At 40.1% G+C, this 11,025-nt stretch overlaps 1 pseudogene across 1 annotated transcript in view; it reads left to right on the plus strand.

The window, feature by feature from the left end:
- LOC144980330 (uncharacterized) overlaps nucleotides 1–8,310 on the plus strand; it is a 35,755-nt pseudogene extending 27,445 nt beyond the window's left edge. Inside the window, exons 12-14 of the transcript XR_013646863.1 lie at nucleotides 1,647–1,765; nucleotides 2,928–3,441; nucleotides 4,571–8,310. The product of XR_013646863.1 is annotated as an uncharacterized LOC144980330 (transcript). The remainder of the gene's footprint in view (nucleotides 1–1,646; nucleotides 1,766–2,927; nucleotides 3,442–4,570) is intronic.
- The last annotated feature ends 2,715 nt before the right edge of the window (nucleotides 8,311–11,025 follow it).

Here is an 11,025-nt window from a genome sequence, read left to right on the forward strand (position 1 = left end):
TGATCTCAAACTAAGTACATTGGTGGTATGCTCTTGGAATCTACATCTGATCCCTATTTGTTCCCAGTTCCCCTATGTCTCACTTTCTCTTGGGTGCTTTAATTGTAATTCTAGAACTTTTTACTATCCCATTTTCTTCCTTTTTACTGGTGCTGATATGACCATTAAAAACAAACAAAAAACATTTTTGTTAGGTGGAAATGTCATCTGGATTTGAACCTTGTTGTCGAATGTGCTCTCCCTTTATGATTATTTGAATAGGGATTATCCTCTGAAGAGAATCAATGAGAATAATAACAGGATGTCTCAGGTCAACTCAGCGGCTCCCAACACTGAGAGGCATTGCAAGGGCAAGTCTTAGACGACAAGACGCCAATCAAAGGTTGCATGCAAGGGCAAGTCTTAGACGACAAGACGCCAATCAAAGGTTGCATGCAAGGGCAAGTCTTAGACGACAAGATGCCAATCAAAGGTTGCATGCAAGAGTTGATGAAGCCACAGATGACACCCCTACAACAATAACAGAGCTGCCAACCTACCGCAAAAATTGCGGAATTGTACGCTTGTACACATTTCCCCCAAAGATTGTACCCATTTTCAATGTATGGATGTTGTGTTACGCTGGTATTCATATTATTACTAGCCTATTAAGAAGCCTTGGTGACCAAGTGGATATTCATATATTTTTTGACCAATTATGATCTTCATGCTGGGAGGTAGAATTCTGAAAGGATTGGATTATAGTCTTGGGAACATCATTGTTGCTGCAATTGAGCTTGTGCGGTGTGACTTTATGAAAGTGTACTTTCCTCTTACTTTCACAATGGTTAGTTTCCGTCGATTTCAGGATTATACCCATTTTTATGAAATCTCCCCCATTTTGAGGTCCCATTGTACACATTCTAATCAAATGGGGTTGGCAGCTCTGCAATAATCATAAAGGGAGCACCTTCCAGAGTGAATGACCACTCAGTATTTTATTTGCCTTTCATATTTTATCATGAGTGGAAACTATAAAACAGCACTTGATTTATTTTTATTTTTATATATGCGGCTATGTGGCCTAGTGGTATGACACTCGCTTTCGGATTGGAAGGTCCTGGGTTCGAGCCTTGCTCGGTGCATAGTTGAGTCCTTGGAAAAGGCTCTTTACTCACATTCTCTCACCATATTCAGGTGTAAAATGAGTACCTGGCCATTAACATGTTAAATATTGCTGTTGGCCAGGTACCCCTTTTAAAGCGTTTAGTGGATGTTGCGCTATATAAAAGCTCAATTTCTTTCTTTCTCTATTTGTTTTTATTTAAACACTTACTTACTTAGGCCGCCCCTTGGGGCGCCCAACATGAGCCACAAGTCTTCGCCATTCTGTCCTGTCCTCCATAAGCGTACGCAGCTCCCAGGTGTTGTCCATTCCTGTGTCATCTAGCAGACAGTCAATGTAGATTTTATTCTGCCTGCCTCTGCTTCTGGTTCGCTCAGGTGGTACCCATAGCACAAGACTGGTTGCAATCTCCTCCTTGCGTCTCCAGCAGTGCCCCGCAAGTCTCAGTCTTCTCTTTTGAATCTTCGAGGTCACTGGGGGGAGGTCACTGACCTTGCTGGAATCATTTCTAATTGACCTCTTTATTTTCTTTCTCTTGAAGGTCTGACCTATGTGATCCCAGTGACTGGCTACTTCTGTAAATTATGCCACAAGTTTTACAACAAGAAGTCTGCACGGGCCACCCACTGTCAGAGTTTGGTCCACTACCAAAAGTTTAAGGTTTGTTCTACCTAATTAATCTGCTTTAAAAAAAAAAAAAAAATTATATCTATACTATTAAGAATAGATATACACTAGAAGTAGTAGTATAATATAGGAAACTATATACGATATTTGATGTTATGATTTTGTTTGAGTTTATGGACCGATACATTTCCTCCTTTTTCACAAATTGCCATTATCATAACTGGTTGGCAGAGCACTTGCTTCACAAAGGGACCTAGAGTGGTCCCAGGTGCAGTCGTTATTTGTTTCTGACCCCTGTCCACCCAGCAGTGATTGGCCAGCTGGGCCTGTAAGGCTTGGCAGAAAGTGCTTTGCGATAGACTAGTTTCCTATCCAAAGGGTAGCAAGCAATTGTTTCATGCTATAGAAACCGGGATGAAACTCCTGCTCCATGGGTCTAACAGACCTGAGAATCGTACAAATTTTTAGTAATTTTACTAATTTTAGACAAACGTCATGGCCAAATACAAATTTTTTTGGACAATTTAGAATTTTAAATTCTAAGTAATACTTTGATAATAATAATAATAATAATAATAATAATAATAACCCCCGATCCTCGACCGCTGTATAAACGTAACACACCATTCCCACCTCACTGCCGCTGCGGTCGTTTAAATTAAATGTAACACACACCTTTTCCAAGTAACACGCGCGTCAGTTGTAGAAACGTAACACAGACCCGACCTTGATTCAGTAAAAATTCCATTGTGTTCTTTATGAAATAAAAGCCGAATTTTGATTGGTTGATATTATTAGTTTCAGCCAATCAGCAACAGTTTATTTAAGCTGTTTGGGTTGAGTATGAAGCTAGTTATTGACGTAAGAAATGACGCAATCAAACCCGAGTGACGCTATATGTTAGCTATATGTTAGCTACGTCATTCAAACTTGCTAGGCAAGTACTGGGAACCGGTCGTTATTTCCGGTTGACCCCAATGCGGTACTAGAGATAATATTGTGGTTGTTCGTACACAATGTCAGAAATTACGAATTTCCTTGTCAAATTACTAAAAATTGGCATAAAAATTACTAAATTTGAAGTTTTCAATTTGGAGATCTGTGTTAAGGACTACTTTTATGCGGAGTTCTTTAGTTGTTTTTTTTTTTTTTTTTTCTTGTACTTACATTAATTTTTTTTTTCTGGTTGAAACAGGAGGCTACTGAAGAGAAGATTGCTGCCAGGGAGAAGAGGTTAGAGGAGGAGAGGTTGAGGAAGGAGAAGGAGGCGGAAGAAGCTATGGAAGAGGGTGATGAAGAGGAAAAAGAAGAGAATGAGAATGGTTTGAAAAAAGAAAATGAGGGGGATGATGAGCAGGAGGATAATGAGGAGGGTGGTGAAGATGAAGAGGAGGAGGATGAGGAGGAGGAAGAAGAAGAAGAAGAAGACAAAGATGCCATGATGGAAGAGGATGATATATTGAATGAAGGGGGAGACCAGGATAACGATGACGGCGGTGATGACGAAGACGATCAACTGGACAATGACCAGGATTTATCTGGCAGTATCGGTGGGGACAACGACTCGGCCACGGCAGGCGGTACTGTGGAGAGTTCCAGCTTTATGTACGTTGCAGGAGACGTAGCCCAGGCTCACCAGGAACTCCAGGCATTGGAACAGGAAGCCAATCAGAAGGTTGCCAAGAAGACTGGAGGAGAAGATGTTGCAGGTAAGAGATACACAGTAACCAAAAATATTTAAAGATTGAGCTTTTATGTAGCGCAATATCCACTAAACGTGCTCTAAGCACTTTGCTTGGGGTCCCTGGCCAACAGTAACATTTAACATGAAGGACGGAACATGATTCCTGTTAGGCGATATTACATTTTTTATTTGGACAGGGACAACGCTGTTAACGGCCAGGTACTCATTTTACACCTGAGTACGGTTGGAGAAAGTGAGTAAAGAGCCTTTTCCAAGGGCTCAACTATGCGCCGAGTGAGGCTCGAACCCAGGACCTTCTGATCCGAAAGCGGGTGTCATACCACTAGACCAGATAGCCGTAGTCGTGTATTTTGTAACTAGGGTGAGATCAATCTCCTGTGTTTCCATATCTTATGTTTTGTTGAAACTGATTGGACTGGCTGGTATTCCTGACCTCCCACAGTGGGCAGGGAGGTACTTACTGTGTCTTCTATCCCCTTATATCTGGGTGGGGATCCTGACCTCCCACAGTGGGCAGGGAGGTACTTACTGTGCCTTCTATCCCCCTATATCTGTTTTCCATCTTGCTTTCTGTCTTTGTCTTGGAACGAGATAACTTGGTTTTATCCTGACCCTGACCAGATACCCTGGCTGAGAAGGAAACAGTCAAATGTATAGTTAGATTTGGGAGATGATATTTTTTTTCCTTGTAAATCATCTCTCTGTTATGCATCATATTATGTTTTGTATACGTATTATATATGATTTGTAAACAGTTGAGTGTATTCCTCTTAGTAGGGACCCGTGCTTGTGTCTGGATGAGACTTTTAGTTGATCTCAAACTAAGTACTTTTATGGTGTGCTCTTGGAATCTACATCTGTTTCCTATTGGAACCAATTCCCCTTTGTCTTACCTTTTCTTGGGTGCTTTAATTGTAATTCTTAACTTTTTACTATCACATTTTCTTCCTTTTTACTGGAGTTGATATGACCTTAATGTGTTGCAAGCGCCGTAAAACCCTTAAAAATAAAAACAACGAACAAACTGATTGGACATACCAGTGATATAAGTCACAGGTTCTTCAAATCTCTCAATGAAAACCAAGAACAATTTTAATTTAAATCTTTTTTTTTTTTTCATCTTTTGTTTCCAGATGACTCAATGACCGACGTAGTTGCTACTGAGTTGTCTCAAACATCCTTGAACCCTGAGGAATGTGATGACGACCTTGACTTATCTGTCCAAGAAGAAGACACTTCTGCTGCTGCTGCTGCCTTGGCCACCTCCACACCTGTTGTGGAAGAAGCTCCCGAGGACACACCAACCGCCACGCCAACCGCTACAAAGGGGAAAGCAACCGCTAGACGAGGTCGGGGAAGAGGACGGGCCAAAAAGTAAAATAAAAATGAAAATGATGATTTTAGGTTTGATGGGTGGGACCACTGATATACTGCTGTTCTTAGTTTTGCCACACCTTGGTCAGGAATAGAAAGTCATTTTGATCGTTCATTGACTGGGAAGATGAAACACCATAGATGGAAGTTCCATCATCTTCTGAACGTTCATTGACTGGGAAGATGAAACACCATAGATGGAAGTTCCATCATCTTCTGATCGTTCATTGACTGGGAAGATGAAACACCATAGATGGAAATTTCGTCTTCTGATCGTGCATTGACTGGGAAGATGAAACACCATAGATGGAAGTTCCATCGTCTTCTGATCGTGCATTGACTGGGAAGATGAAACACCATAGATGGAAGTTCCATCGTCTTCTGATCGTTCATTGACTGGGAAGATGAAACACCATAGATGGAAGTTTCATCATCTTCTGATCGTGCATTGACTGGGAAGATGAAACACCATAGATGGAAGTTTCATCGTCTTATGATCGTGCATTGACTGGGAAGATGAAACACCATAGATGGAAGTTTCATCGTCTTCCCTTGGCTGCCAAGGTTTTTTAATTGTTGTGTAATGAGCCCATTGTAGTTCGTTTAGTTGGGTTTTTTTTCTTCCCTAAATGTCCTGTCATGGATAAGTGGGCTAATCATCACTTGTTTTCATTGATTCAGTCAAGATCTTTTCCAATGCCTTTATTATGCAGAAGTTGGAGTTTGGATGGGGATTCTGTTGAGTTAACCTGTTTGTAAATGATCACATGTGTGTGTCAGTGCATGACATAATCAGTCGGAAGGTGAACATTTTGGATGTTTATTAAAAATTTTTTTTTTTTTTGCAAATTCTTTTTCCCCCAGACCATTTTAATCTTTATTTAAAGTAAATCGGGTGATTTTTCATGAAGTTATGGTCAGATGTATGGGAAATATCCAGCAACTTTTCTCAAATTTCATACTTTTTCAACTTGACTAGCTGTAAAAAATATTTAGAAGTGAAATTAAGCTTTGATATTTCATGAAGATGTAAAAAAAGGGGTTGATTTAATCATTTATGGCAAGAACTCATTTTTGATAAAAATTGACCTTTTAACTAAACTTGTCAATGTCTCAGTTCGAAGCTTTTAGAGAATGGTCCTTTTGATAAGTAATCATGTTTATTGTGTGTGTGATGTTTGGTAACATTAGGACTAGTAGTTTGGGGCTGTCAATGTTTGGTAACATTAGTACTAGTAGTTTGGGGCTGTCAATGTTTGGTAACATTAGAACTAGTAGTTTGGGGCTGTCAATGTTTGGTAACATTAGAACTAGTAGTTTGGGGCTGTCAATGTTTGGTAACATTAGAACTAGTAGTTTGGGCTGTCCAAATGTTTTGGGTTATACATTAGAACTAGTAGTTTGGGGCTGTCAATGTTTGGTTAACATTAGAACTAGTAGTTTGGGGCTGTCAATGTTTGGTAACATTAGAACTAGTAGTTTGGGGCTGTCAATGTTTGGTAACATTAGAACTAGTAGTTTGGGGCTGTCAATGTTTGGTAACATTAGAACTAGTAGTTTGGGGCTGTCAATGTTTGGTAACATTAGTACTAGTAGTTTGGGGCTGTCAATGTTTGGTAACATTAGTACTAGTAGTTTGGGGCTGTCAATGTTTGGTAACATTAGTACCAGTAGTTTGGGGCTGTCAATTTGGCAAGTACATTTGATCGATGGTGGGATTGCTATATCACTGGCATTATTTTTCTATTATTTTTTTTTCTATTGTTATTTTATTTATTTATCATCATCATCATCATCATCATCATCATCACGTATTCTCACCTTTGAAAATATGCTTATAAGATGTGAAGAGGATTGTTGGGTCAGGTGAGTTGATGGCTTTGTGTTGTTGTCAAGCCAACTGACTGACTGTGGATGCCTGTTGGACAATTGTTATAGAGTCATGCAGAGTCTTGTGTTGGGTCAGGTGAGTTGATGGCTTTGTGTTGTTGTCAAGCCAACTGACTGACTGTGGATGCCTGTTGGACAATTGTTGTAGAGTCATGCAGAGTCTTGTGTAGGGTCATTCGGTTTGAGTTGTACATTGACATGGTCGGTCCAGATATTGATGCTTGGATCTGGAAGAAAAGAAGAAAAATAATATTGTCATTTAAAAGTTGACGGTTTCCAATTGATCTTTGCTTTTTATTTCCGTTAACCCTCTCCTTACCAGCCATTTTCAGGATTTTCCCCTTTTCATCACTCAAACACAATCGCGGTAAAGTTCTTGTGATGCATCATTTCTTCAGCAAAACATGCTCTACAACACACTGTTCATTTTCTTTAAATGTTATGATGTACAAAATCAATTGGAATGAGAAAATTTTTGGTTGTATCGTAACGAATGTGACGATTTTCCTATGTTGGTAAGGAGAGGGTTAATGATATGCTCTAGGAATTGCAATGTTTTATTCCGTCACTTTGATATTTATATATTTGATCACTTAGTCATGGATGCCATTGTCTCGTTGCTATCATTTATAGTTATTATTAGACGTTTGTTTTATTTTCTATGTCCGTTCATTTGGACAGTTGTACTACAATGTAATGGATAGTTTTTTGATTTCTCACCATTATAGGCACCGTTTTTGTTGTTTTATGTATAGTTTGTTTTTTTCAACTAGGGCAGTGATATTTTTAATTTCTGCTTTTCCTCTTTGTCATATTTATTTTATTTTTTTTTCCAATATTTATTTTGGGACTGGATTTTAGTTAATTCTAATGTTGAGTGAATTTTAAGATTCTTCACAGACTCTTTACGTGATTGTAGGTCTGTGAGAAGGGGTTACTTACTTCCTGTACGTGGGATTTGACTCTTTACGTGATTGTAGGTCTGTGAGAAGGGGTTACTTACTTCCTGTACGTGGGAATGGATTCTTTACGTGATTGTAGGTCTGTGAGAAGGGGTTACTTACTTCCTGTACGTGGGAATGGATTCTTTACGTGATTGTAGGTCTGTGAGAAGGGGTTACTTACTTCCTGTACGTGGGAATGGCTTCTTTACGTGATTGTAGGTCTGTGAGAAGGGGTTACTTACTTCCTGTACGTGGGATTTGACTCTTTACGTGATTGTAGGTCTGTGAGAACGGGTTACTTACTTCCTGTACGTGGGAATGGACTCTTTACGTGATTGTAGGTCTGTGAGAACGGGTTACTTACTTCCTGTACGTGGGAATGGACTCTTTACGTGATTGTAGGTCTGTGAGAACGGGTTACTTACTTCCTGTACGTGGGAATGGATTCTTTACGTGATTGTAGGTCTGTGAGATCTTGTACGTGGGATGAAAAAAAAAAATTCAGGTTTTATATTTTTTGTTATTTTTTTGTTTGTTTTGTTTTTAGTTTCTATGATTTGTATTTTTTTTTTCTATGATTTGTTCAACCGTATTATAACTGTGGTGGTCATCTTATTGTTAAGATTTTATTGTCAATAATAATAAATTATTTTATGTTTATTTGACTTTGGTTGTTGTGAGTATTTTTTTATTTTTTTATTCCTCTTTAAGTCCTTGGTGGGATTTCTGACCTCCCATAGTGGGCAGAGAGGTACTTCCTGTGTCTTCTATCCCCCTCTATATGATTTCCACTGGGTGGGATTTCTGACCTCCCATAGTGGGCAGGAAGGTACCTGCTATGTCTTCTATCCCCCTCTATATGATTTCCACTGGGTGGGATTTCTGACCTCCCATAGTGGGCAGAGAGGTACTTGCTGTGTCTTCTATCCCCCTCTATATGATTTCCACTGGGTGGGATTTCTGACCTCCCATAGTGGGCAGGAAGGTACTTGCTGTGTCTTCTATCCCCCTCTATATGATTTCCACTGGGTGGGATTTCTGACCTCCCATAATGGGCAGGAAGGTACTTGCTGCGTCTTCTATCCCCCTTTATCTGTTTTCCAACATGCTTTCTGGGTGGGGTTCCTGCCTCCAATAATGGGCAGGGAGGTACTTACTGTGTCTTCTATTCCCCTACATCTGGTTTCCAACGTGCTTTCTGTCTTTGTGTTGAAATGAGATTACTTGGTTTTGTCCTGGTCCTGGCCAGGTGCCCTGGCTGAGAGGGAAACAGTCAAATGTATAGTTCGTTTTGGGAGATGCCATTTTTTTTCCTTGTAAATCATCTCTCTGTTATGCATTGTATTATGTTTTCTTTATACGTATTATATATGATTTGCTGGGTGGGGTTCCTGACCTCCCATAGTGGGCAGGGGGTACATGCTGTGTCTTCTATCCCCTTATATCTGTTTTCCAACATGCTTTCTGTCTTTGTCTTGGAATGAGATTACTTGGTTTTGTCCTGGGTTTTTGGGAGATGATATTTTTTCCTTGTAAATCATCTCTCTGTTATGTATTATTATATTTGTTATTTTGAATTTATAATGTAAGCATTTGAGTGTATTTTTCTTTGTTGGATTTTGTGCTTGTGTCCGAATGAGACTTATAGGTGGTCTCAAACTAAGTACTTTGATAGTGTGGAATCTACATCTGATCCCTATTTGTTCCCAGTTCTCCTATGTCTTACTTTTTCTTGTGTGCTTTATTTGTAATTCTAGAACTTTTTACTATCCCATTTTCTTCCTTTTTACTGGCGCTGATATAACCTGAATGTGTTGCAAGCGCCGTAAAACCCTTAAAACATAACATAAAACATATGATTTGTAAAACATTTGAGCGTGTTCCTCTTAGTGGGGACCTGTGCTTGTGTCTGGATGAGACTTTTTGTGATCTCAAACTAAGTACTTTGACGGTGTGCTCTTGGAATCTACATCTGTTTCTTATTTGAACCAATTCCCCTTTGTCTTACCTTTTCTTGGGAGCTTTAATTGTTATTCCAGAACTTTTTACTATCCCATTTTCTTCCTTTTTATTTACTGGCGCTGATATGACCTTAATCTGTTGCAAGTGCCGTAAACCCTTAAAAACATAAAAACAAAACCAAAATGCTTTCTGTCTTTGTCTTGGGATGAGATTACTTGGTTTTGTCCAGGCCCTGGCTTGATACCGTGGCTAGAGAAAAACAGTCAAATGTAGAGTTAGGGTTTTGGGAGATGATATTTATTTCCTTTTGTAAATCATTTGTGTTACGTACTGTTATTTTGTTTTATTCTTAATATGATTTGTAAACATTTGAGTGTATTCCTCTTAGTGGGGACTTGTGCTGGTGTCTGGTGAGCTTTAGGTGATCTCAAACTAAGTACACTGATAGTGTGCTCTTGGAATCTACATCTATCTCTATTTGAACCTTTTCCTCTTGTCTTACTTTCTCCTCGAGTCCCTTTAATTGTACGTTTGTAATGGTTTTACCTTCCAATGATCTTCCGTTTTCCTGGAGCTGATTTGACGTAAATGAGTTGCCTGGTTGGGGTTCCTGACCTCCCATAGTGGGCAGGGAGGTACTTACTGTGTCTTCTATCCCCCTATACCTGGTTGGGGTTCCGATTTCCCATAGTGGGCAGGGAGGTACTTACTGTGTCTTCTATCCCCCTATACCTGGTTGGGGTTCCTGACTTCCCATAGTGGGCAGGGAGGTACATACTGTGTCTTCTATCCCCCTATACCTGGTTGGGGTTCCGATTTCCCATAGTGGGCAGGGAGGTACTTACTGTGTCTTCTATCCCCCTATACCTGGTTGGGGTTCCTGACTTCCCATAGTGGGCAGGGAGGTACATACTGTGTCTTCTATCCCCCTATACCTGGTGGGGTTCCTGACTTCCCATAGTGGCAGGAAGGTACATACTGTGTTTCTATCCCCTATACCTGGTTGGGGTTCCGATTTCCCATAGTGGGCAGGGGGTACATACTGTGTCTTCTATCCCCCTATACCTGGTTGGGGTTCCGATTTTCCCATATGGCAGGAGTACTTACTGTGTCTTCTATCCCCTATACTTATTTTTATAATTATTTCTGGTGGGGGTTCCTGACTTCCCATAGTGGGCAGGGAGGTACATACTGTGTCTTCTATCCCCCTATACCTGGTTGGTTCCATTTCCCATAGTGGCAGGAGGTACTTACTGTGTCTTCTATCCCCCTATACATGGGGGGGTTCCTGACTTCCCATAGTGGCAGGGATACTTACTTGTGTCTTCTATCCCCCTATACCTGTTGGGGTTCCTGACTTCCCATTGTGGCAGGAGTACTAACTGTGTCTTCTACACTCCCTATACTGGTGGTTCCCG

Source organism: Berghia stephanieae, chromosome 9 (genome assembly GCF_034508935.2).
Source record: "Berghia stephanieae isolate SIO BIC M18660-M18661 chromosome 9, UCSD_Bste_1.3, whole genome shotgun sequence".
Taxonomy (NCBI): Eukaryota; Metazoa; Mollusca; class Gastropoda; order Nudibranchia; family Aeolidiidae; genus Berghia; species Berghia stephanieae.